Below are 26,788 nucleotides of genomic sequence, written 5' to 3' on the forward strand. Positions count from 1 at the left end.
CTCCTTCTGCCTTGGGTCCATACATTTGTTCTCTACGTCTGTGTCGCTATTTCTGCTTTGCAAATAGGTTCATCTGTACCATTTTTCTAGATTGCACATATATGCATTAATATGCAATATTTGTTTTTCTGACTTACCTCACTCTGTATGACAACCTCTAGATCCATCTGAGAACATATTGTATAGCACAGGGAACTCTACTCAATGCTCTGAGGTCACCTAAAGCAGAGGGAAATCCAAAAAAAGCAGGGATACGTGTAGACGCATGGCTGATTCACTTTTCAGTACAGCAGAAAGTAACACAACATTGTAAAGCAACAATACTCCGATAAAAAAAAATTTTTTTTAACTCATACCTCCAGTATCCAAGCTATGCCCCGAAGAGATCTGTTTGTATCAAAGGTATCTGAGACCTGGACCCTCAACTCCATTCTCCATTCCAAACACGCTGTTCTCGTACCACTCCCCAATCACTGGGTTGAACCAAATTTTATTTTGTTTTGTTTTATTTTTTTGGCCATGCTGTGTGGCTTACGGGATCTCAGTTTCCCCCACCAGGGATTCAACCCAGGCCCCAGCAGTGAAACCAGTGAGTCCTAACCACCAGACCTCCAGGGAACTTCCGGAACCAAAATTTTAAAACCTACAGTCACCCAGACAACAAAACAAGCAGTTGGTGACTTTAAGAAGTCAATTCTAGGAAAAGATACTCATCCCCAGTGTGTGGACCAAACTGGACTGGTCAGCTGGCTTTTCATATCTGTTCTGCTGTGACATCATGTGGCTGTCACCACCCCTGAGCCACATCATTGCAGAGGTTCACTCTGCCAGCTTCACACCCCACTGGTCTTTAAGGTCCTCAGAAACCCCAAGGCAAAACCCTTCCAAAGAATCCACCACTTAAGATACTACAGGACTTCCCTGCTGGTACAGTAGATAGGAATCTGCCTGCCAGTGTAGGGGAACACAGGTTTGATCCCTGGTCCGGCAAGATCCCATATGCCACAGAGCAATAAGGCCCATGCACCGCAACTAACTGAGCCTGTGTGCTGTGGCTACTGAAGCCCACACACCGAGAGCCCGCGCTCCACAAGAGAAGCCACCACAATGAGAAGCCCCCACAGTGAGAAGCCCATGCACGGCAACAGAGAGTAGCCCCTGCTGGCCACAACTAGAGAAAAAGGCCACAGGCAGCAACGAAGACCCAGGGCAACCAAAAGTAAATTAATACATAATTTAAAAAAAGGTACTACATTACCCACTTTCAAGGACTATGAAATATGTCTAGGTGTCTAGATCAGCACATTTTCTTAGAATCCTTTTCCATGTGATCAATCCAGTCGACCACACAGCCCACATTTTGAGGCCTCTGTAAAGGGCCAAAACTATGAAATCAGCTTTCCTCCAATGAATGCTTTGTCATCTGCCACCATCAGCAGAAATGAGCTACCCAGAGTGGCCTTGAACATGGAGTTTTCACAGGAGCACAACCCCAGGCACACAGGGCCGGCTCCTGGTGAGAAGGCACACCCTCCTTTGTCCCCAGAAGGAAGCATCACTAACAGACTTTGTTCCAGACGACCTTCTTCTTTGACTCTGGCCATGAGATCTCTTGCGCTCCAGTGGTGATCCCACATGTATGAGGGAGATGGGGAAATAGGACAATATGCATGTATATGTGTGCCAAGAACCACCCCAAGTCCTGCTGAACCATACACTGGCTTTATGGAACATTCCAGAAGATTTTCAGAGAGAGTCTCACAAAAGCCAAGAGAGCTGTGAGCATCTTTGTTCTCTCACTGGAAGCTCAACTGTATATAAGGAAGAGCAAATGTTAAATCATTTAAAGAGAGCTATTTTTCATCGTTTCCAGGACATAAACGTGTTTCCGTGCATGTTATTGTAAAATAGTGTTTCTACTTACATCCTTATACATCTGTTGTGTTTACTCATCCTCTAGTTCTGACTTTTAGAAATAGCCATAAATCTATTTTTTAATCCCCTTTCCTGATGACTGATGATTATTCATCGCTAAAAGGGATGGAGAGAGAGGCCCATGTGAGGAGTGATCCACCCTCTGGAGTAAGCTCCACTTCCACAAGATAAACAGGGTCCGGGGAGATTCCTCTTCTGTCCTGGGTAGTTTATGCAAATGAAATCAGGAGTCGGTGGCAGCCCCAATAAATATGAATTACCCTCAGGTGGAAACCCCGACCACTTGTTACAGTCAGTTTCAGCAAGGAGGAGTCAATGGAGACATCTACACAAACAGTACAATTCATTCTTATACGTGTTCCTAATACAGAGATCACAAATGGCTTCGTGACAAGTCAGTCATCCCTGAGCGAAAGCCAACCAGATGGAGGGAGGAGGACGACAAGCCTCCACTTCTGGGCCCTGGGAAGAGGGGAGACGTTGTCAAAACCAATGCTTAGAGAGTTGTGCAAGCAAGGATAGCACAAGCTTGTGCTGCTGTAACAAACAACCCCCAAAGCTCACTAGCTTAACAGTGTTCCTTTCTTGCTTTCACAAAACACAGTGAGCTTATGGGAGACTCGTAGGACAGCTGTCTACATTCCATGGAACTCAGTGGTCCGGGCTGTATTGATCTTGTGGCTCCTACATTTTAACAGAGGCCTTGATGAGCAAAGGAAGTGAGCCATGGGTAGCCATACAAAGGGGCTTCGATGCTTTCGCCTGGCAGCAGCCCTTGGACCAGAATAAGGCATACTCTCTGTATTCACAAGGGAGCTGGGAAATTTGGGAGAACAGGAGAGCATGTTTGGTGAACACCCCCCATCTCTGCCAGTGGTGATAAACCATGCCACAGAGAGCCAATCACAGCAGAAGGAAGACAGTCCCCAAGCAAGACACACAACAAAGGATGTTTCGAGCACTTTCCTTAAAAACTTTTCTCCCTTTGTCTCCAACTCAACTGTGCTTTGTTTAACTGGATTCCTTAGGCTAAGTGGTCAACGAAATGTAATTTCCTCATCTGTAAAATGAGGGTAACCAGTGCCAACCTACTATAAAGATCTAAGGCTTTATGCATTTGTAAACCTCACTCGATTGGTGCACACATGTAGGTTAATAGAAAGAACAACCACAGCATTTCAGCATGTTGGGCCATGCCCTGGTTTGATGGCTAGAACCATGACATCCAGAGTGGTCACCAAATGGTGATACCCAAACAGTTCTATCTGATGTCTAGCTGGTTGCTTTTAAAGCCACTTTTGCTTTTAAATCTGCCAAGGATTTACACTTCCCTATTTTCTACACTGCTTTATTTTTTTTTAATTGATTAAATCTGGACTTTATTTATTTTTGACTGTGCTGCTTGGCATATGGGATCTAGTTCCCAAACCAGGGATCAAACACACACCCTCTGCATTGGAAGCGTGGGGTCTTAACCAATGGACCACCAGGGAAGTCCCTACTTCCCTATTTTTTGTATGCACAATCCTACCAAGTGTCAGAAGTTTTCTATTTCATGTGCTTGATCTCAGAACAGAATGCCTAGATTATTGGCTAGAGTTTTGTGGGGTTTATAATGAATTCCAAATATGTCCCAGGATATCTAGCAGGTTCTCAGATTTACAGTTAGCACAGAGTTAATCATGTCAGTTTTCCCACACTAGTAAGTTAATTCTAATGAGTATATTGGAGGCTTGTGGGTCCAGGTGTTTTTCCAGTGGTCTAATACTGATTTTCTTGGATTGTAGTTATATATTGCAAACTATACTTCTTAAAAGCTTCTTGACGTCTTCTCATCTCTGAGTCACATAAGAAATGACGGCTTGCAAACAAAACCAACTTGAGACTTGACAAAAGGAAAAAGATGAAGTGGAATCTCTTTTACTTCATCAGGTTCGGTGGAGATGGCAGAGCAGAAGAATCTTGACAATGAACTTCAGTTCCAATCTCAACTCTGCCTTTTGCTCAGTTGGCCTCGAGCAGATGGGATCCTCTCTTTTGGCTTCTGCTGCCTGGAAAGGAGGCCAGTACAAGGAGGATTCAATAAGACAATGTGCCCAATACTGGTGGCTTGGTGAGTGTTGAGTGTTCAGTGAGGTCTAGTCCTTTGCTAAACTTCTGTTGACTCCCTCATCACTGGGCACCCAAAGTGCAGTAAGACTCTGCCCATGTGGGTGTCAGGAGCATGTTGATTCAGGAAGTACGTGGGAATAGGCTTCTCTTTATAACGCTGTTGGTAAAATGTGGCCACTTATAGACAGGTGCTCATGAGATCTCCTTGTGGCTTGAGCTGGGACCCCCGAGAAGCCCCCAGTAATGGGGCCATCCAGCCATGGGTTCTCCTGATCAAACTCACAGGGCAAAGTCTAACCTTTGCCATTGCCACCTCCTCCAACATCACAGATTAGAATTCATATTGAAGTCATCCATCCATTCTCAGACTACACCAACCCACACCCAAGCTCAGCTTTCTTACCCAATCAATTGGTTATTTCAACCAAATTACCAAAGCACAAAGATAAAATCATCAGAAAAGCCAATTTGTCACTGAAAAATCTGGCCAGCAAGGCCTAGACTGTGCAAGCACTGTTGATATTGTACTTCTGTACTTTCCTAAACTAATTTAGCCTACTAATTTTCTATAATTACCTGAATGCTCTTAGCCTCCGCTGGTCAGATGAGTTCTGAGACACTTATATAACCAGCATTAAAAAGATGCATTTAGCAGCTCGGATTGTTAAAGTAACAAAGCCTATAGAATCTGGAGGTTATTGTATTCTCCCAAAAGTACTTAAATAATAGCCTAAAATCTGAAGAATTACTTTAATACTTCAATAAAAATAACCCAATTCAAAACATTTTCAAGGAAACAGAGTTCTTTGCTCTAGGCTACCAAGTAATGGCTGAGAGAAAGTATATAGCCTGTCACTTCTGATTAGAGAACTGTGCCTCTGTGCTTTGAATGAGGGGCATGTCTGGTAATAGGAAGTGCAGATATTAAAGTTAATAAAATAATGTGGAATACGATATATATGAAACTTGACCAAGTATAGCACAGAATATAACATACATTACCCTGTTCAGTCAACTCCTGTGGCCCGGCATCTAATGACAAGCTTAATTTCTGTTTCCAATGAGAGTACAGCTAAAAATACAATTTCCAGATTAGACAAATATTTTATCCGACCCCCTAACAAATGTAACCAGGAATGGCTGACATGTCTACACAGATGCCCGGCGACCATGAGAGGGAATTACTAGGATTGCAAACTGCTCAGCCTGAAAAGTCCATGAAACCTCATCATCTTTGAGGTCATTATAAATAATTAGTTGCAAACATGGCAATGTCAAAGCTTCACCCCTGGAAAAGGAGGACAGGGGCGCCTCCATTTCTCTCCTACCCTGAGAGGTTCCCGGCTCCCTCTCAGCACAATTAGGCCTCCCCAAACAGCTTAGCATCCAGGCCCTGCACACCCATTATTGCATCTTTAATCGAAAACCCCAACGCCAACCGTAATGGTTTGGTTTCTTGATCCATTAACCTTCAACTTGTATTTTCACTATTAAATAACCAGCTTGAGAACCTCCTAGAATTTTTTTTTCCCCAGTCACCTACATGAAACCATACGGTCCCCATGATGTGACCCTCTTAAGGGATTTAAAAGCAATTCAATGAGCTAATCTCGGTAAGCCTAGAATCAAAGTTCTTGTTTCCATATTTCACTTTCAAAATATTTAGAACTTTGACAGATATGACATTATGTTTTCATTAAAACAGCTGATTTCAAAATGCTGCACTGTGCAGAAACGCCATAAACAGTTTATGATGAACTGCCACGCTCTTAATTAAAACAATAAATCCAGCACACAATATTTGTGCAGCCTCCGGTCTGACCTTTGCCTCTTGCTATCCACCACCAAGCCGCGGCTGCGTTCCCAACGCCAGACGGGGAAGGTTTTAAAACATGATCTGAAAGGCACTAAAGATAAAATAAGAGAAAACGTACCATTAGTCTTCGCAGTTATGATTAATTCAGTTCATATTTTACAATCTGGTTATGGAGTAAAACTGCAGACTTTACATCAAGTATTTGCCATTCACTATACCTAATGTATAAAAATGCTTGATATTTTAGAAAATGGCACCAAGCTAATTCACCACAACCCCACGAAGGACAGAAATTGAAATCATAAACACAGAAAGTGATTAGCTATCCATCTGAACTGACGAGCAGAACTCACTCGTTGGATGGTCAGCCTCGGACGATAAATATGTCGATTGCAGCCCAGCCTCGCCACGCCACTCTTATCTCCCCGCCGCTAGATTTCAGATTAAAATATTCCCTTAAATCTCTCTTGCATCAGCTGCTGGAGCAGGCAGCAAGGGTGTTAATTACCAAGCGGGAATAACAGTAAATTTGTTGTACTGGCCCGGAGTCACCAAGTTAACCTGGGGCCCTGCCAGCTCCGGGGGTGGAAACTATTCCGAGCTGGGTCTCATGTGCACCCCTCATTAAGAGGGCAGCAGGTGGCTGGAAGAGTCCATTCCGCAGCCTCTGATCTGATGCACAGACAGACACCTAGCAACTACACTCTGGAAAAAACTGTGCCCCAGCCATGCAAGAAGCAGAGACTTCAAGCAAGAAGGGGAGGGCATAGCCTAGCTCCTTTGGGGACTAACCCCATGGTGTCTGCAGCAGACTGGTCCCCAGGCATTTCCCTTTGCACGTGAGCATCTGTGTCCAGGCCTTTCCTCTGGGCTCTGTCCCAGCTTCATCTTCCTGTCTTTGCAGTCCTCCATCATCACCCCCACATGCACATTCCCATGACAAGCACACGCACTCAGTACACAGCCCTGCTGACAGATGGAGACAGCAAAGCCTCAGAGGCTGGAGGACTGAAGAGTGACGATGAAAGGTGGGACACCCCCTTCAGGTCCTTGTTGGAACTGCAGGTAGAGCCTACCAGCGCTCCAGAAGATGGAGGAGGGGAAAGCAGTGCCTGCCGCAGGAGGTCATGCAAGCTCTCAGTCTGGGACTTGCATCCCTTCCGCCCCCATTATGGAGAATGGAATGCCAGGTGGGTCACTGCCCACTGTGACAGCAAGACATAACTTAGCCAACCTGATTCTGGCCTTCGCTCATCTCTGCAGCCTCATCTTGCTTTGTCCCCTGCCCACTCCAGCCACCTTGCTTAACTCCAAGGGCCCCTCCCAGCCCATGCAGCTGTGAACTCACTACTTTTACCCATGCCCACGTCTTGGAGGGGACTGTGTACCTGCTCACCGGGCCTCCAAAGGCGGCCTCCAGGGAAGATGCCTCGCTAAGCCCCCAGTGCCTTCCTCCTGCCCTGCCCTAAAGGCATGCCTTGGCCCACGTTTAGTTGGGGGATTCTGTCCCAGGTTATCCTAGCAGAGAAAGCTCCTCCAGGAAGGCTGGGCTCTGGGGTCCCTGAGCACGATGCAGGTTTCCTGTGCCCCCCACCCCCAGCGTGAACCTCTCCAGGAGCCATCACTCACATCCTCACCTTTACAATCAAACATCATGGTTGGGGTACATTCCATTCATCTCTCTCTCATCACAGAGGGCTTCCCTGGTGGCTCAGATGGTAAAGAATCCACCTGCAATGAGGGAGACCTGGGTTCGATCCCTGGGTTGAGAAGATCCCCTGAAGAAAGGGATGGCTACCCACTCCAGTATTCTGGCTTGGAGAATTCCATGGACTGTATAGTCCATGGGGTTGCAAAGAGGCAGACACGACTGAGCAACTTTCACTTCACTTCATCACAGAAGGTGCCCCAACAGGAGTCAGAACCCCTGCCCCCACCAGCTGCCGCCATGCCCAGACCTTGGGACAGAAGGATCAACCCCAGACACCACACAACGGCGGTCCCCTCCACGTACCACACCGCCCAGTGGTGCAGCCCACCCCAGCTGATAGAGGTCGCATACACACGTCCTGTGGTCACATTTGGCCCCTGCCGCCATTTGTGAATCAGAGAAGGCGATGGCACCCCACTCCAGTACTCTTGCCTGGAAAATCCCATGGATGGAGGAGCCTGGTAGGCTGCAGTCCATGGGGTCGCGAAGAGTCAGACACGACTGAGCAACTTCACTTTCACTTTTCACTTTCATGCACTGGAGAAGGAAATGGCAACGCACTCCAGTGTTCTTGCCTGGAGAATCCCAGGGACGGGGGAGCCTGGTGGGCTGCCATCTATGGGGTTGCACAGAGTCAGACACGACTGAAGCGACTTAGCAGCAGCAGCAGCCATTTGTGAATACCACTGTTTTTCAGAAAACTAAGATCCAGAGGGCTGAGGGCTCCATCCTGAAGTTGCCCAGTCAGTGAATGGCCCCACAAACTTAAAAGCCTTTCCCTCTATCTTTGGGGCACTACTTACTCCTCCTGTAGGCAACATGTGAGACTCTCAAACTGAGACCCGTGGATATGTTGTCAAGAGTCCATACCTCCTTCTGGTAATTGTCAATATTTTTTTTTAGTATTTTCACATCAGTTAAAATCCATCTAAAAGACAGAATGAAAATATCCTAAAACAAACCATAATGGAAAAGAATATTTTAAAAAAGATTGTTTGTATATATGTATGTGTGCTTAGTCACTCAGTGGTATTCAACTCTGCAAACTCATGGACTGTGGCCCACCAGGCTCCTCTGTCCATGGGATTCTCCAGGCAAGAATACTGGAGTGGATTGCCATTTCCTTCTCCAGGGGATCTTCCTGACCCAGGGATCAAAGCCAGGTCAGGCAAATTCTGTAACATCTGAGCCACCCATGTGTGTATGTGTGTGTGAGTGTGTGTGTGTGTATGTATATATATGTGTGTATGTGTGTGTATCTGAATCACTTTGCTATGTAGCAATAATTAACATGACATTGTAGTAATATGTCAACTATATTTCCATTTTTAAAAAAACAATGAATACAAACATATTCTGGATCACCTATCAACTATCAAATGATTTCCATCCCAAGTTTGTGTTTTCCATTGTTGGGATAGAAAGCACACTCTTCAAATCAGCAAAGACTAGGACTTCTCTGGTGGTCTAGTGGTTAAGAAAATGTGTGCCAACGCAGGGAGCATGAGTTTAATCCCTGGTCTGGGAAGATCCCATGTGTTGTGGGGCAACTGAGCCTATGCACCATGACTACTGAAACCCATGTGTTCTATAGCCCTTGCGCCACAACAGGAAAAGCCCCCACAATGAGAAGCCCAAGTATCACAACTAGAGAGTGTCCCCACTCACCACAGCTAGACAAAGCCCTCACAAAGCAACGAAGACCCAGTGCAGCCAAAAATAAATAAATAAATTTAAAAAAAAATCAGCAAAGACTAAAGAGCGGGGGCCAGAGTGAATGGGCCTGGGGGCTGAGGGAAGGCCAAGCAGAGTTACAGGATTCTGTTCATGGGAGTGTAAGCCCTGTGTTACTCCAGCCTCAGAGTGGGGAGGGGATGCGCGCCCTGGAAGGCTGACCTGGGATCCATCAGAAGAGTACAGGAGACAGCACATTATATGTCCATGGTTACCTCCACTGAGTCACCTCTGGGTCCACATGGAGTTCACCCAGGTGGACATCTGGGGTCTTCACCCTCTGTTCCTCTCTCTTCTCTCCTACACTCTTCGTCTCTTTTCATCCCTGCTCCTTCTCTCTAGATCAGTGGCCCCCAAACTTTTTGGCACCCAGGACTGGTTTTGGGGAAGACAATTTTTCCACGGGGTGGAGGGAGGATGGGGAGTGGCGGGATGGCTCAGGTGATAACGGCAATGATGGGGAATGGCAGATGGAGCTTTCCTCACTCACCTGCCACTCACCTCCTGTCCTGGGCCTGGAGGCTGGGGACCCCTGCTCTAGATTCACGTCCCTTGCTGGAAGGGCAGGGTCAAACCTTTAAGATTCTATATTGCTTTGAAATTTTAGCTATCTCAGATCCATCAGACTGTATCAATGGTATTTTCTTGTTAAACTTGACTGTCTTAGAGCTTCACTTTCACGTGTTGTTACGAAGTTATCTTCTCTTTGTTTGCTCTTCAGCAAAGAATGAGAGAGGTCAAGGAAGAAGGAGGCAAAGAAAGAATTTCCCATGCTGACACCGATGATGCTTCAAGTTAAACAAAGTGGTGGAAAAATTGAATCAGCAATGTCCCCACCCCACTCCCAAGATATGCAATCTTAACAATCTGGAAAGAACCTAGGTCATATATGTCAGTCCCAGAATCATGTTAAAAGCTGTGAATTCATTACAACAAAACAGCATCATCTTTTCCATTAAAAAATGTTTCATTTTCAAATGTATTGGTTTTATAATTTTGTTAGCTTCTAATTTGTAAATGAGACCTGGTGTTAGAGTTGTCTAAAAGCTATAAGCACAAGGAGTTTAAATCTACTTTTGTAAGATCTGTAGTCAAGAATATTACTATCTTTCTCCTTGAGTGGTTATAAAGATTAAATGAAATCGTGTAGGGACCATACTTAGCACAGTATGCCTCACACATTGGAAGAATTCAATGTGTTATTAAATATTTTAATTGAAGTATCATTGATGCATAACATTATATAAATTACAGGCATACAATATAGTGATTCATAACTTTTAACTTTATATTCCATTTATAGTTATTATAAAATATTTGCTTTATTCCCCCTTGTTGTACAATATATCCTTGTGTTTACTTTATACCTACTAGTTTGTACCTCTTACTCCCCTACCCTATACTGCTCCTCCCACTGGCAACCATCATTCTCTTTTCTGTGAGTCTGCTTCCTCTTTGCTATATTCACCAGCTGTGATTTACAGACTTACACATATAAGGGACATCATATAGGATCTGTCTTTCTTTGTCTCACTTATTTCACTTAGCATAATGCTTTTGAACTGTGGTGTTGGAGAAGATTCTTGAGAGTCCCTTGGACAGCAAGGAGATCAAACCAGTGAATCCTAAAAGGAAATCAATCCTGAATAGTTATTGGAGGCACTGATGCTGAGGCTGAAGCTCCAATACTTTGGCCACCTGATACGAAGAGCCGACTCATTGGACAAGACCCTAATGCTGGGAAAGATTGAGGGCAGGAGGAGAAGGGGACGACAGAGGACAAGATGGTTAGACAGCATCACTGACTCAGTGGACATGAGTTTGAGCAAATTCCGGGAGGTGGTGAAGGACAGGGAAGCCTGGCACACTGCAGACTCATAGGGTCACAAAGAGTCTGACACAACTGAGCAACTGAACAACAACAACAATGCCTTCCAAGTCCATGTAGGTTTCTGCAAATACCAAAATGTCATTCTTTTTGATGGCTGAGTAGTATTCCATCATATATATACATTTTGCTTATCATTCATCTGTTGATAGACACTTCGGTTGTTTCCATATTTTAGCAACTGTAAGCAATGCTGCTATGAACATTGGGGTGCCTGTATCTTTTCAAATTAATGTTGTTTTTTGTTATTTTTTGTTTTTTTTCAAATTAGTATTTTTGGATTTTTCAGATATATATCCAATGGCAGAATTGCTGGATCATATGGTCGTTCTATTTTTACTTTTTTTGAGGAACATCTGTATTATTTTCCACAGTGGCTACATGAATTTACATTTCTACCTGTGGTGTATGAGGGACGGTTCCTTTTTCTCCATATAAGTATTATTAAATTTTGTTATCATTTTTAATAATTAATATTATAGCAAAAATAAATCAAGTTACTACTGATGGTTTGCAATATTTTTTTCTTAATAAGCTACATCAGTCAAGCTCTTTGTACCTTTGAAAACTCGTATGTTGAAGTTGTAACCTCCAGAACTTTAGAATGTGAATATTCAGAGAAGTGAAGTGAAAGTTGCTCAGTCGTGTCCAACTCTTTGCGACCCCGTGGACTTTACAGCTCATGGAATTTTCCAGGCCAGAACGCTGGAGTGGGTAGCCAATCCCTTCTCCAGGGGATCTTCCCAACCCAGAGACTGAACCCAGGTCTCCCTCATTGCAGGTGAATTCTTTACCAGCTGAGCCTCCAGGGAAACCCGAATATTTCGGGTTTAAAGAGCAAGGGCCTTTAAAGAGGTAATTAAGTTAAAATGAGCTCATTAGGGTAGGCTTTAATCCGATATGACTAGTGTTCTTATAAGAAGCGATTAGGACACAGACACACACTGAGGGAAGGCCACACGAGGACACAGAGAGAAGATGACCATATACAAGCCAAACAGAGAGGCCTCAGAAGAAACTAACCTTGCTGACACCTTGATCTTGGGCTTCCAGCCTCCAGAGTTGTGAGAAAATAAATTTCTGTGGTTTAAGCTCCTTAGGGCTTCTTTGGTGGCTCAGTGGTAAAGAATCCGCCTGCCAGTGCACGAGATGTGGGTTCAATCCCTGAGTCAGGAAGATCCCCTGGAGAAGGAAATGACAACCCAATCCAGTGTTCTTGCCTGAGAAATCACATGGACAGAGGCACCTGGTGGGCTACAGTCCAAGAGTTGGACACGACTTAGCGACTAAACAACAATAATAACAAAGCTCCTCAGCCTGTGATATTTTATTATGACAACCCAAAGGAACTAATGGATGTTTAAACTCAGAAAATCAGGAATAGGCTTTTACTTCCCTGTGCTCTGCTGTGCTGTCCCTTCCACAAGAAAAATCCTGTCCAGTCAGGATGAAAAAGGTGGGGAAACAATAAATATGAGAGCTTGAGGTCACACCCCAGTTGCCATTCCCCTACTAGGCTTGCCCACCAGGCCATGAGATCATGAGCTAAGCCATGTCCTGTCCACCTGAGTCTCTCCTCAGTACCACTGTGGTCCCCCACCATCTGCACCAAGTTGGGCACTTCTTGGCAAGCATCTCACTGCCCTGTGCCTCCTAGCAGGGATGGGGGTGGGGAGCAGCATGGAGTAGGGCTGGGGGGTGGCCCCTGGGAGGATGCAGGTTCATGCAGGGTGTCCACCCCAGGCTCTGGAGTCCAAGGAGCAGCCTTTCATGCTCCTCACTTGCGGTCCATCCCTCCTAAGGGCATCCTTCCAGAGGGCCAGAGGCAGAGGCAGGACCACAGAGGCCCCCCAGGGCTCAGCTCAGCTTTTCAAGGGGACAAATGGACCATTTCATTTCCCAAAACAGCTTTCTAGGAACACTTCCCATCCAGGGCCATAAAAGAAGATTTCAAACCAAGAACTTTTACGAGTTTTTTTATCTGCCTGAGTGTCTATTGAGTTTTACACCCCTTCAGGGTATCTGTTGGCTGTAGGCAGAGTAGGAAAAGGCCTCTCATTAAATGCAGGAAGAAACAGTCAAAAAGGAGTTGGACTCTTCACTGTCCGGTTTTAAGGTAATTCTTCTAAAACCCCACGTTCACACCTGAGCTCCCATCTGAGAGCAGCCAGTGGACTGAAGATGGCGCCCTCTGGTGGTTGGTGGTGTTCGGAGTCCTAGCCTGGGGTCCAGTGGGGCCTGAAGCCCAAACCAAGGCCACGGGCTAGCTCGGCATAAAAGCTTCTTGAGGGCAAGCAGGGCCAGAGATGATGAGGGACACCTGAACTGCCAGACAGGAAGTGTCTAGGTCCCCGTGTCCACTGGATCTTGGAGGAGAGGGGCAGTCAGCTACACATGTGCCCAAGGAGACCTTCGGCCTCCCCGCATCTCACAACCCACCTCAGAGCATCCTATCCAGCTGGAAGGAATCTCACCACTACAGGGTTAGCCTATGCATTAAAGGCAAACTGTGGGCTCCCAGGTCCCAGGTGAAGGAAGCAGGGGAAGGTTTAAAAGAGGCAAGAGCAGGCCAAGAGTCACCAGGCCTGCAGGGCCCCCATCAGCACCTGTCATAGCAAGGTATAGAGCATGCTGTTGGTCACAGAGGCTTGAGAGCTCTTCCTCCAGCTCCAGTGCTACTGGCTAACTGCATCTACACCTCAATATTTCCATCTGTACAATGGGAGATGCACAGATCTTGTTGCAAGAGTAAAGGACACACTGCACAGAATTTCGGAGCAGCAGCCGGGCCTGTGACAAGGCTTTCAATGTAAGCCATCATCATCTTTACCAAGATCATGGCTATTAGCTTCTTACCAACACTACAGAGGCTAGCCAATACAAACAACCTCCAGGAGACCCACAAGGGATTCAAACCTTTCCCACAGCCAAGGCTTTATTTTCCACCAACTTGTAAGGAAAGAGGTGGGGCAGAAACTTTGGCCTAGGATCAACCCCACCCCCAGGACACAAGCAGCAAAGAGACTGGGCCCTGTCTGTCTGTCTTACCTGTTTCTTCTCTTACTCTGAACACCTACTGCCCAGCTTCACCATCAGACAACCATGGATGCCAAGACAGCCAGAGCTGAGCTCGAGGAAAAGTTCGTGGCAACTAGGAAGGACACTGGCATCCCCATGTCTATTTCCATCTCGAGACGCAAAAATTCTCCAGACATCCTTCGATCTGCTGTGGAGGCAGTTCTCTGCCAGAATTGCACCCACCTCCACTGCTCCCCCAAGCTTCCATCCAGAGCCCCCCAGCAAACACAGGTTGCAACTTTAAAAGCATGAAAATCAGGAAACGGAACATTGCTAATTCTCACGGCAGCATTAACTCATTCGCTTGCACATATGGGGTATTTGGACCCCAGTAGGTCTTCTATATATATAACTTATTATACAGTAGGTGCAACTTGGAGAATTAATGTTGCTATAGGAACATTCGGATCAAGGCTGGCTTCCAGAGTGAAGAGAGAAAAAATAAGTTTTCCTCCACAGTGTACTTCTCTGTTTTGAGTTTTCAGAGAGGAAGAAGCAGTGTGATCGAGTCAAATGAGGCAAGGAGGGGCTTCCCCTCGTGGTTTGGGGAAGGTGAGAATTCCTGGAAGCATCTCACTGGGGAGGGGAGGGGCAGCTCAGAGCCCACATGACTGGGAGGACTTCAGAGAGAGGCCTGGGGGGCAGTGTGGGGTGGGGAGCGGGGCGAACACCTGTTCCGGCCAGGAGCAAGACCCGTGCCAAAGCTGGGGCACTGCCTTATGGCAATTCCAGAAACTCCCCCCGAGGAAGGCTGAAAGCCCCGTAAACCCTCAAACATGAGGCACTCATCCCCCAACTCCCGGGGCCCTGTGTCCTATTTCTGCAGCTTTCCATCCTTCCCCAGGGAGAAGGTCAAGGGAAAGGGGAGCTCAAGAGTGAGCTTAGTGGTCTATATTGGTCCCTGGGTGGACACTGCAGGGACCCACCTCTGGCTGAACCATGCTAGAAATGTGTGTCAACCATGGTATGAGCCCTTGGATCTCTTGTTTGGACCTTGTGTGCACCTGCAAATCCTCCTCCAAAACTAAACTGTTAAAAATCTGAGCGTTTGGCTCACCCATTAGAGGTTCTCCGGACTAGTAAATCAGGACATGCACTGAATCTCCTAAGTGCTCTGAAAACTGCAGTCCCCAACCTTTTTGGCACCAGAGACCGGTTTCGTGGAAGACAATTTTTCCACGGTCCCTAGGGGGTGGGGATGGTTTCAGTTTCACCCACTGCTCCCCTTCTGCTGGGCACCCTGGCTTATAACAGGCCACATACCAGTACCGTCCATGGCCCAGAGCTTGGGTGCCCCTACTCCAAAATGCATAAGCCTACTATCTCCTTCAGGGACAGGCAGGGTTCTAAGTGTCCCTCCCCACTACCTTTTCTACCCTATCCAGGGGTCTTAGCTGTCCAAAGCCACTGAGGCAGTCACAGCACAGCCAGAAATTCTACCCATGGTGAGGGCAGCCCCAAGACAGCCCAACACACACACCCAGGTTGACTGCATGACCCAATCGCGGCATCCGGCGACGTGCTGGGCACACAGAGGCAGCCAGAAATGTATTGACTGAAGGAGTGGATGCTGAACCCAACATGGCAGCAAAGCAAAGGATGAAGGAGGAAAGGCCAGCATTCCTATGCCACTTCCAACTCCATGCTCTCCGGGTGCCCACAGATAGTGCCAGGCACTAAATTCTGCCCAGAGGATACACAGACAAACAAGACATTACCTCTGCCCTCAAGATACTCAGAGTGCATCCAGGGGAGGGCGACAGAGAGGTGTGGAAATAAACAGCCAAGGACCATATCTTGCTTCTGGTCTCCCCAGGAACAACGCTTAGGCACCCCCAAATGACCAGGGGATGAACATAGAGAAGGTAGAATGGTAGGGACCTGCCCTAGGAGAAGCGTTAAGTGTTCAAAGGAGTCCAGAGTTGGGGAGATTCATTCCAGTCTAGGATAACATCCCACAGCCTGATGAAACCCTCCAAGTCCAACGGTGACTCAGGCTTTTCTTTCCATTAAGTATTTCAGACACGTTCCAAATACTCGGGCTGCCACTACCCTGAGCTGCTGGTTTGCATTTCATCTGAAGCTGTGTCTACTTTTAAATATATATATCTAAGAGTCAAACAGAATGTCTAAATGCGTCCATTCCAGTCCACTGCACTGTAAACTGTGTGCTGAACATCGCAACCGGGGGAGGCGGGCCGAGCCCTACAGACGGGGGCGAGGCTGGGGGAGCACCTCCACCCTCACGGCAGGCAGGCACCACAGGTATCAGCAAATTCTCCGCCCCACCCTCTCCCATCTCCTACATGGTTAAAATAAAGGTGGGTTTGCGGCAGCCGTGAGTCAACAATTGGCCAAATGTTACACGACGGGCCAGCCAGGGAAAAAATGAGTAGTAACCAGCAGATATCAGTTATTCTAAACTGGGGATGGGCACGGGGTTACAGGTTATCTGTTTGTTTAATAGGCCTCCCAGGCATCTCTAAGGAAAGACTTTGTTCCAGAGCTCCCGGGTCCCACAGAGCACACTACACATGGTCGCTCTGCTCTGTGTTGAAAATGCTTCTCTTTGTTTCGCTCACTTTAACTCAAGTGTGATGTTTTTAATTCTGTCTGTGGTGTGATTTTGAAATTAAGCAGTTTGTGCGCTGACAGCTGGTGTTACAACTGGCCTATTCCCTTCCACCCCCACAAAGAGCCAAGTCGGTGGGTGTGCAGCCTCAGAGGAGCTCATGATCGTGCCGGTTCCCACCTCCTCTCTCAGGTTGGGGGTGAGGGCACCGTGGAACCAAGATGTCAACCACCTCACACAGCCCTGGGTGCATCCTGGGGTGGCACGAGAAACACCCATAAAGCATTACCTCCAATTTCCAACACACCTTCAGGACACTGTTAGGGTTCAAGACAAGCTCTTTGCCATCCCAGACCTTACAGCATCTCACAGGTCAAACTACAGGTTCAGGCTAAGTGCCATGCCCCTAAAGCGTAGGAGGGTGTGTCCCCAGGATTTTACAAGTGAGACTTCTGGGCACATGGTAACCTCCAGAACCCTTTATATTCTTTACTCTTGTCCTTTTGTCTCAACACAGCCCTAGAGTGCTACTAGCCTGGTACCCTAGATGGGGAGGGGGGTGAAGCGAAGCAATTTCCCAGGGGGCTGGCATTTCCAGAATTTTGCTTAGTTCAGGGTGCAAAGAAATGGTCCCTAACACAGAAGTAAATTCAAGAAGGCGACCCCACAATGACCCAGTCACCACATGCACTTCCAAGCCTCATCTATATCAACCTGTTGTCCACAGCCAGGCCTCCCCCCCCCACCCCACTCCCATCTCATCCTTAACCTTCCCCCAGGGCACAGCAGGTCCTAGCATTTGACAGCAACCAACAGAAATGATCCAATCCCCAAAATGTACACCCATGAAACCTCAGCCCTCTGGCCATCCTTGATGTCATCTAACTTGCATCAGAAGTTGCCAGAGCTGTTTTTCTTTAATTAGCTAATTTAGCTGCTGTGTTGGGTCTTAGCTGTGGCCCAACACAACGTGTGGGACGTGGCAGGCAGCACGTGGGCTCTCTAGCTGTGGTGCTCGGACTTAGTCACTCTGTGGCATGTGGGACCCTAGTTCTCTGACCAGGGATTGAACCCACATCCCCTGCACTGCAAGGCAGATTCTTAACCACGAGACCACCAGGGAAGACCCCAAAGCTGTTCTTTTTTCCTCTAGGTATTGGTATCTTGCTCATGAGTTAAACCATTTTGCATAACCTGACAGAAAGTGAAATTTCTAGAGTGACGTTTTTGAGTACGGAGTTTTCTAGAACTCAGGATCCATAAATAAGTCAACAGCTCATCTAAGTATCCATCTTCCCCTTCACATGAATGCAAGGTTGAGATGTCTGTAAAACAAAGATGATGCTGTTTGTTGCAAAGCTCAGTAAGTGGTTCACAAAGGTCCTTCATCCTACGAAACCTTTCACTGCCTCCCGGAGGTCTCACAGTGAAGTCCAACTGCCGCCGAGGCCCACAGTGCCGCCTGGTCCGTGCCACACAGCAGCCGTGTAAGACCTGCCCCTCCACAGGCTGTCTTACTCCTCAAACACGCCAGGTCCCTCACTCCAAGGCTGGTCCCTGTGCCCACGCCTCTTGCTCTATCTGGCCAGCTCTTCCTCATTCTCTGCAAACGATGCTTTTCCAGGGAAGCAAGTCTTTTCAGACTCTGTCTCATCCTCTTAGAATCCCTACTCTTTTTCTTGAGACCATTTTTCACCAGGACAATTATAGAAGTACTTCTGAAATTATATTTTTACTTATCTGTCTAACTCCATATAAGCAAGAACGGTACATTCTTCTGTCTGCAGTGTCCCCCACCCTAAACAAGTGTGTGGGGCTTAGTAGGTCCTCAGGAAATACGTATTTTTAACGCAGCATTGGTTCTCATTATTAAGGCAGGCATACAATTAAGCTTAAAAGTATATGAAATTGACACAATGGACCTTATCAAAAGTAAAAGCTTGGGAGTGTGCAAATGCCACGTGATTAGGATAAAAAGAGAAGCTACCCAACTATGAGAAAAGAGTTGCAAATCACACATCCATCAGAGAACTAGCATCTAGAATATACAAAGAATCCTAAAAACTCAACAGTTAAAGAACACAAGCCAATTTGAAAATGAGCAAAAAAAAAAAATTAGCAGACATTATATGTGACAAATGTTACTGACGTCCCTTTGGGGCAATGACAAAGATTCTCTGTCATTCTCTGTCCATGTGATTTCCCAGGCAAGAATACTGGGAGATCTTCCTGACCCAGAGAAGGTGGATTCTTTACCACTGAGCCACCAGGGAAGCCCCCATTTATGTATACATGCTGAAAGACAAACGAAAATAAAGCACGGCATTAGTAATGGCTATCTCTGGCAAATGGGCTCTTAGGGGATTTTTCACTTCCTTCCTTTTCTCTTCTTTTATTTCCTTTGCTTTTTGAGTGTGTGTCTTCTATATATTCCAAATTTTCTACGAAGAACGTTGATACCCTTTTCAAACAGAAAATAAGACAGTGGTATTTTTTAAGTAGTTTTGAATCTGTGCTAAGATGCAGTGAATTCTGTGCAATGATAGGTTCTAGGGGACAAGCCCTGCCCTCTTGCCTCCAGCACCTTACAGCAATCTGGCAGTTTCCCAGACTACATGGCACCTTCAAGATCATTCCCATTAACCAGCATCATTTGGACTCATACTTACATAATACTCTTCTTAAACAGACTCTTCTTATTTAAAGGAATTTATTTAGAAGGAATCTTTGTCATTACCACAAAGGAAAGTTAGTATCATTTGTCACAATAAAACATAACTACAAAATAAATACCTTTTTAAAAAGTAGCTTTTTTTTTTTTTTTTTTTTTGCTGCAGCTGGATACTGTCCTGTGAATAATATTCTGAGTTCAAGGCCCGTCCTCTGTTTTTTTTTTTGTTTGTTTTTTTTTTTTTTCATAAAAGAAGATTAGCAAACATGTGAGTTCAGGTATGAAAAACACTTTCACACCAAAGAAGAATTTCTCTTTGACATAATCAGAAACCTTGAAAATGGATTGAAGGAAAAATGATATGTGACTCAATATCAGTTATAGCCATGCCTCTGTAGCAACTTAAACATGTCACATGCCCTGAGCGGTACCCATCCTATTGCAGAGGGCACTGGGCTTCATGAAGGAGCCCAAACAAAGCCCTGGAGGAGTCTAGCCTCTGGAAGCACTTTGGGTTCTGAGCTGGCCCTTCCCAGATGTGGGACAGAGGAAGGGCAACAGCAGAGACCCAGAGCCTAAGGAGGGACCCTGACTGTTGTCAGGCCCTTGGAGGCTCAGCAGGTCACTCTTTGATCTCAGGGAGGGTTTTCTCCCACCCCGGGAGGAGCACCTCTCTCCAGGTAAGGTGTGAGATGTACTCTTCTGGGACACCAGACAGGAAGAACTGGAGTGAGTGATCTGCCGTCATGTTTGCATGGTTACAGAACTAGGAAAAATGATCTTTTCTGCTCAGAGCATTATCAAGTGAACTGCACCAGCTCCATTAGTGTTGAAGCATCCATATGAAATTATGGAACTCATGATGGCTTTGTCTGGGAAACTGCTCATTTCTGATCGGAAGTTCTATTACACATGAATTTAATTCTAAACAGTGTTACCAACAGATCCAAATGATTTACATTTTAAGCAGTCTTCCTTCATTATCTCATACCTTATCAGACAGCAAAAGATGGGTTTTATGAGCTTCTATGATGAGAAATGATGAATGTCTCTAAATGGGAATCTTTCCGTACTCCAGGTATTCTGTGGTGGGGTCACATCCCTCAGGCCTGCTTCCGTGGGCACACTTGAGAACTGAGATCAAAGACAGGGCGTGCAGAGATAGCATCCCAAACTTTCCTGAAGTTGGATCTAAACAAGGTAAATGTTTCCAGCTGGGGCATTGAACATCACGTGGTACCAAACTTTCCTTCCATCTAGAGAGAGAAAGGGAGAGGGGGGGTTATCTACTAATAATGTTCCAAACTGTTACACAAGCTTGAACAATTATAGGAGAAATAACCTGGATTTTTTTCCCTATGCATTTTTTTTAACTGGAGGATAATTGCTTTACAATGTTGTGTTGGTTTCTGCCACACAACAACGTGAATCAGCCATAAATACACATATGTCTCCTGTCGTCCACTCACCACCCCATCCCACCCCTCTAGGTTGTCACAGAGCACTCGGTTGAGCTCCTTGTGTTACACAGCAACTTCCCCCTGTCTGTTTTGCATATGGTAATGATGGACGTGAGTCTGAGTGAACTCCGGGAGTTGGTGATGGACAGGGAGGCCTGGCGTGCTGCGATTCATGGGGTCGCAAAGAGTCAGACATGACTGAGCGACTGAACTTAACTGAACTGAACTGAATGTACATATTTCAATACTATTCTCTCAACTCGTCCCACCCTCTGCTTCACCCACTGTGTCCACAACCCCGTTCTCTATGTCTGCATTTCTATTCCTGCCCTGCAAATATTTTCCCTGCATTTTTATTTGTGGGACTTACATAAAACAATGTGTTGATAATCAATTTCATATTTTCAATTACTTTCTCACTTAATAAAGATTGTTACTGACAATTTTCCAAACCAGCATAATATGTAATCATTGAACCTTTTCAAAGACAAAATATAACAATGACAAATAATGCTTATAGAATTCTAACTATGTGCCACAAACTATTTTAAGCACACTTCATACATTTGAATTACTTGGCCCTCACACACAACATATGCAGCTGCAGTATAATTCTCATTTTACAGATGAGGAGGTTAAGGCATAGGAAGTCTAACTTGCTCAAGAACATCCAGCTTACGTGTGGAAAGGCAGCATTTGAACCTCAGCAGGATTGTTTTGTGGCACTGGTTTATCAAACATTTTCTATAAATCTTCAGAAAGTAAATACTTTAGGCTTTGAGAGCATTGTGGTCTCTGTTCCAGCTACTAAACTCTACACCTGCAGTGCAAAAGTAGCCCCAGATAACGCATACATGAAAGCGTGTGGCCATGGTCCAATAAATTGGAGAAATAACCTGGTTTTAACCTTGGGCCAGGACAGGGGTACATGAGTAGGGGAAGCGGCCATTGATTCCCAAACAGAAGCAAGTCAGTAATTTTGAAGCTCATTGGTACTTTGAGTCATCTCAATGCTAGAGGGTAAATATGAGGCAAGCTGGGTCTCTTGTGTGCTTTGCACTTGTCTTTGGGTTCATTCTATCCAGGGGAGACCTGGAAGACCAGCCCAGAGATACCAGGAAGATGGGATGAAGATGAGGTTGCTGCGTGAACTTTTCTGGAAACCTCTGCCCACACACCAGAGTCAGATGAGACATTCATTGAAAGGCAGATTCTCTTCCCCAGTTTCCTGCAGTTAATTCCTTCCCCACCTTCAGCCCAAGAAAGAATCCTCTGACTCAAAACAGCTGGGATGAGCCCTTTGGATTGAATGGTTCGGTTAGAAGCTGAGTCACTGGGAAGGAAAACAGAATGAAACCTTCTTGGGGCTGCCCCACAGCTAAGTGGCAACTTTAAACTTCACCCAGATCATAGTACGAATTAAAACCCAAAAGTTTAAAAAGTGAACAAAAAAAAAATGCAAGCAACTCCGTGCTCTGATTCCAAATTTTAGAAAATAGGCAAAAATAGCCTCTGAGACATCATTTTTGCATCTTCCAGAATCCTGCTGCCCTCTAGGTTTGGGGAACCCCAGAAGGCTCCTCCAAAATGACCAAGAGCAAACAGAGGGGCAGGAAAGCAAACCATGCTGCAGAACATGAACTGCCTTCCACTCAGGGAAGGGGTCACGTCCTTGACGCAGGCCCCACGGTTACCCAGAGTCCCCTAGAAAGTCTCCCCCTCCCCCTTCCGTTCATGATATCTTTAGAATCAAGGCTACAAACTGCATGAATAGCGAGTAATTCAATTAACTCTATAGTCTGAGATGAAAAAAGGGCCATTTTGCTAGCTCGAGTGGAGCGCGAGTTTAACCCTGGTGCTCAGGAAATTCCCAGGCCAGACAGCATATTAAACCAGCTCTTCAACTTAAGAACAATTACTGTCATTTATCAGCCTGAATAGCAATAATGCACAAATCGACAGCTTTCAGGAGGCAAAAAGCTAGCTAGGTGTAATGATATGCAAAGCCACAGCACTCTACATTTTGAACTGTCTCCATCCCATCAATACATCTCCTACCACCTACAATTTATCAATACAAATGTGGTGCCCAATGAAGGCAAGACCAAGAAGATAAATATGAACGGGGTGAGGGGAAAAAAGGCTCAGGAATGTTTGAATTTTAAAATGATGAAGCACAGATCACATTCTTAAAGCATTTTACATGCAATGACCCGATCACACCAAGTTCTCTTCTGAAAGAGGAAAGAGAATAAGGGGACTTTTCTACTCCAAGGTTGCAGGTAGATGCAGCTTTTATTTCTTTTTCTGTTCCCAGATCATGTCTTTAACTGAAGACTGTGATCATTTAGGGACCTAATATTAAAAGGAATAGCAAGAATGCTAATCACACTGGTGAATTTGCATAGGGCTTTTCTTCTAATTCCTCTCACATCTATCATTTTAATTTCATAATATCCATAAGCAATAAAAAGATAAATATTATTATAGCTTTTTTGAAAGAAGGGGAAACTGAGGCATGGTGGGAGTTTGAGATACCCTCCATATCACTCACTCGGGGCTAGAACCAGGTTATGAACTCCCAGCCGACCCTTGTGAAGTCACAGCACATCCAAGAAGACCAGCCTTCCCAGAAGTGATGGGGAGAGTATGAGAACTCCAGTACACAAAGAGATCAGCGCCGATAGACGTGGGAGCCAGGGAGGTGGGGCAGGGTAAAGATAAATGGATTTCAGAACCGGACAAGTGGAATCCCATGGTTGCAGCACAGTGACTGAGTCCCTACTGTGTGTCAGGTGCTGGGGGAGGTGGGGACAAGGCCACTGCCCATCTAGGCCCTGCTCGTGGCCCCCACTGCCCCCACACCCACCACACAGTGACTCTTTTTGCTGAACAGCATCACTTAGCCTAATAGAATGAATTTACATTGAGGGAAGCTGAGGAGGGTGGTACCCAAGGTGGAAAACATGCCTGGAAAGGTGATGGGGACCATTTCCCCACCCCCAGAGTTTTGGATGCAAATCAGGCAAACAAGGCCTGCCCAGCCCTTTGCTGGAGGAGTTCTGGGGGTCGTTTACCCCTGTAGCCACTTTGATCCTTCACCTTCCAATTATTCCACAGACCTATCTAGGCCCCCTACTGGCTCCATCACAGGTCTCATCATCTCAGCCCTAACATTGTGCAATGGTGTCTAACTCTGACACACAAATTCTTGGCCTTTAGGTAATATTTTTAACCAACTTAAAAGGGAAAATAGTGATTGGTGGTAAGATTTAAGGGATTTCTAGGACTTCCCTGGCAGTTCATTGGTTAAGACTCCACACTTCCACTGCAGGGGGCACGGGTTCAGTCCCTGGTCAGGGAACTAAGATAGTGCAAGCCGCATGGCACAGCAAAAAGAAAAAGAAAAAGAAAGGTATTAAAAAAAAAAGACTTAAGGGATTTTCTTGCTCGCTTGTTTGTTTGAAAGGTTGGGGTTTTTTATTCTGGGTGTCTTTGTTTCCTAATGTAATACCTACCTAATTTAAAATCCCATTCACAAATAAAATGATCATCTCTTATAAAACACCGAACTAATCATTTGGTGGAACCACATCTTATGTCTTAATTTTTAGATGGGTGGGAGAAGTCTTGAGCAGTCTTATTTTCTGACATCAAATAAGAATGCGGGTGCCTTTCCCTCCCTTTATAAGAAATTACACCTTGCTCTTACTATTAAATTAGAATCTCCTCTCCTCTCTCTGAAATTTGGCTGCTTTACAATAAATACATAAATCAAAGAGGCACGGGATCCAGACGCCAATTGGCAGACGGCACTATGAAATAAGCACCAGGACATGGGCGTGCGGAAGTGTTACAACCTGTTCCAATCTGCTCCCTGTTCTCCTTCATAACAAAAGAGGAAGAGAGTCCAAACCCTCCTACACATGCGTGTACACACACACACACACATACACACACACACAGAGCAAAGTTTGGGAGGTTTAAATAGAGCTAAGCCTGCTGAGAAGAGCCACCCAACTGCTCGGGACATGGGTTTCTCACTCTTACCGTTGAGCTGCAATATTTGCCACATCTTGCCAACAGAAGATGGTGTGAACCTGCCATGCGACTGCTGAGAAGTTTGGAAAAGTCTGGGGTTTTGCCAGTATTGTTATCACCGTTGTCGCTGTTGTCTTCAGGCCAAAGAAATTTTCCCAGCACTTGAGCTTAGGTTCTTTTTTTTCCTCAACAGCCATGAGAGGGTGGCCATGAGAATTATTGTTACGATTCTTGTGACAAAACCCATCCAGAGAGAATAAGGTGGGCATAACAATTAGAACACTTTTGGAGGCCAGTGACAGAAAATCCAACCCAAATAGGGTTGAAATGAAAGAGATTGTATTCAGAAAACGGAACCCTCGTACACTGTTGGCGAAAATGTAAATTGGTATGGCCACTATGGAGAAAAGTAATGGAGGTACCTCAAAAAACTAAAAGTAGAGCTGCTGTATGAGCCAGCAATCCCACTCCTAGGCATATATCCACAGAAAATCATAATTCGAAAAGACACACGCACCCCAATGCTCACTGCAGTGATATTTACAACAGCCAGGACATGGAAGCAACCTAAATGTCCATCAACAGAGAAACAAAGAAGATATGGTGCACATCTACAATGAAACACTACTCAAGCATAAAAGGGAATGAAATAGTGCAATCTGCAGAGACGTGGGTAGACCTAGAGACTGTCACACAAAATGCAGCAAGTCAGACAGAGAGAAACAAATTTATACATGGATTCTAAAAAAATGGTACAGATGAGTTTATGTGCAAAGCAGAAATAGAGACACAGATGCAGAGGACAAACTTATGGGTGCCAAGCAGCGGGGAAAGGGTGAGGTGAACTGGGAGACTGGGATTGACATACAGACACTACTATGTATGAAACAGATAACTAATGAGAACCTCCTGTATAGCACAAGGAACTCTACTGAACGCTCTGTGGTGACATAAGAATGGGAAGGAAATCTACAAAAGAGGGGCCATGTCATTCATTTTACTGTACAGCAAACAGGACACTGCAAAGCAACTATACTCCAGTAAAAATTTATAAAAAAAAGAAAGAGAATGCATTTGCTCACATAAGTGAAAAGTCCAAAGGGTGAGTTGGCTTTGGGCAGGAAAGAATCAGAAACCTACCACTCCCAATCTCTGCCTCTGCTTCTTGGGGTAACCTTCTTTCTCAGCTCACCGGGGTACACTGGCAGCCTAAGGCTCGTGTCTACATAATACATAGGCCTATAGTTGAGTCCAAACCAAAGCTCAGAACTGAAACTGATTGGACCTGATTGACTTGGGTCATATGCACATGCCTGAACCAATCACTGCAGCCAGAGGGATAGAGTACACTGATTGGCTTAGAAGGGGTCACAGGCTTCACCTGGGCAAAAACTTCCCCAAACCATGTGGACTCAGAGAAGAAGTGAAGTGAGAGCCCCACCCAGTAAAACCAGGGGAAGCAGACATTGAGAGGTAAAATGCAGCAACTGTCTGCTTCAAAGCATCATGATATCTAATCTTTGGCTGGACCAAAAGTCTTCAGTTCCAATAACCAAGATACTATGCCCAGAGTTCATTTCACAGCTTGAGTACAGAGTATAGCCACTTACACTGAATGCCATGTATCTTTCAGCATCCAGACTACATATGACCACTGCATCTCCAGAGCCTGATAGGCTCACAAAAATGATTCCTAGAGGTGAGCTTTTGATCTGCTAGTGTCCAGAAGTTTAATAACTGCCACTCTCAAGTTATAAAGCTTACATCAGG

The 26,788-nt window shown here is 45.5% G+C and overlaps 1 long non-coding RNA gene across 5 annotated transcripts; it reads right to left on the reverse strand.

Annotated features, from left to right (window-relative positions):
- Window positions 1–2,841: 2,841 nt before the first annotated feature.
- LOC129631833 (uncharacterized) lies at window positions 2,842–26,251 on the reverse strand. Of its 5 annotated transcripts, XR_008704192.1 has the most exons (8): window positions 26,159–26,251; window positions 20,509–20,773; window positions 12,220–12,378; window positions 8,378–8,502; window positions 7,501–7,594; window positions 5,870–5,954; window positions 5,050–5,119; window positions 2,842–3,986 (listed from the first exon to the last, which is right to left on the reverse strand). It is a non-coding gene; the product is annotated as an uncharacterized LOC129631833 (long non-coding RNA). The 5 variants fall into 5 exon arrangements; XR_008704195.1 differs by lacking the exon at window positions 12,220–12,378; XR_008704194.1 differs by lacking the exon at window positions 8,378–8,502.
- Window positions 26,252–26,788: the final 537 nt, after the last annotated feature.

Source organism: Bubalus kerabau, chromosome 17, assembly GCF_029407905.1.
Source record: "Bubalus kerabau isolate K-KA32 ecotype Philippines breed swamp buffalo chromosome 17, PCC_UOA_SB_1v2, whole genome shotgun sequence".
Lineage (NCBI taxonomy): Eukaryota > Metazoa > Chordata > Mammalia > Artiodactyla > Bovidae > Bubalus > Bubalus kerabau.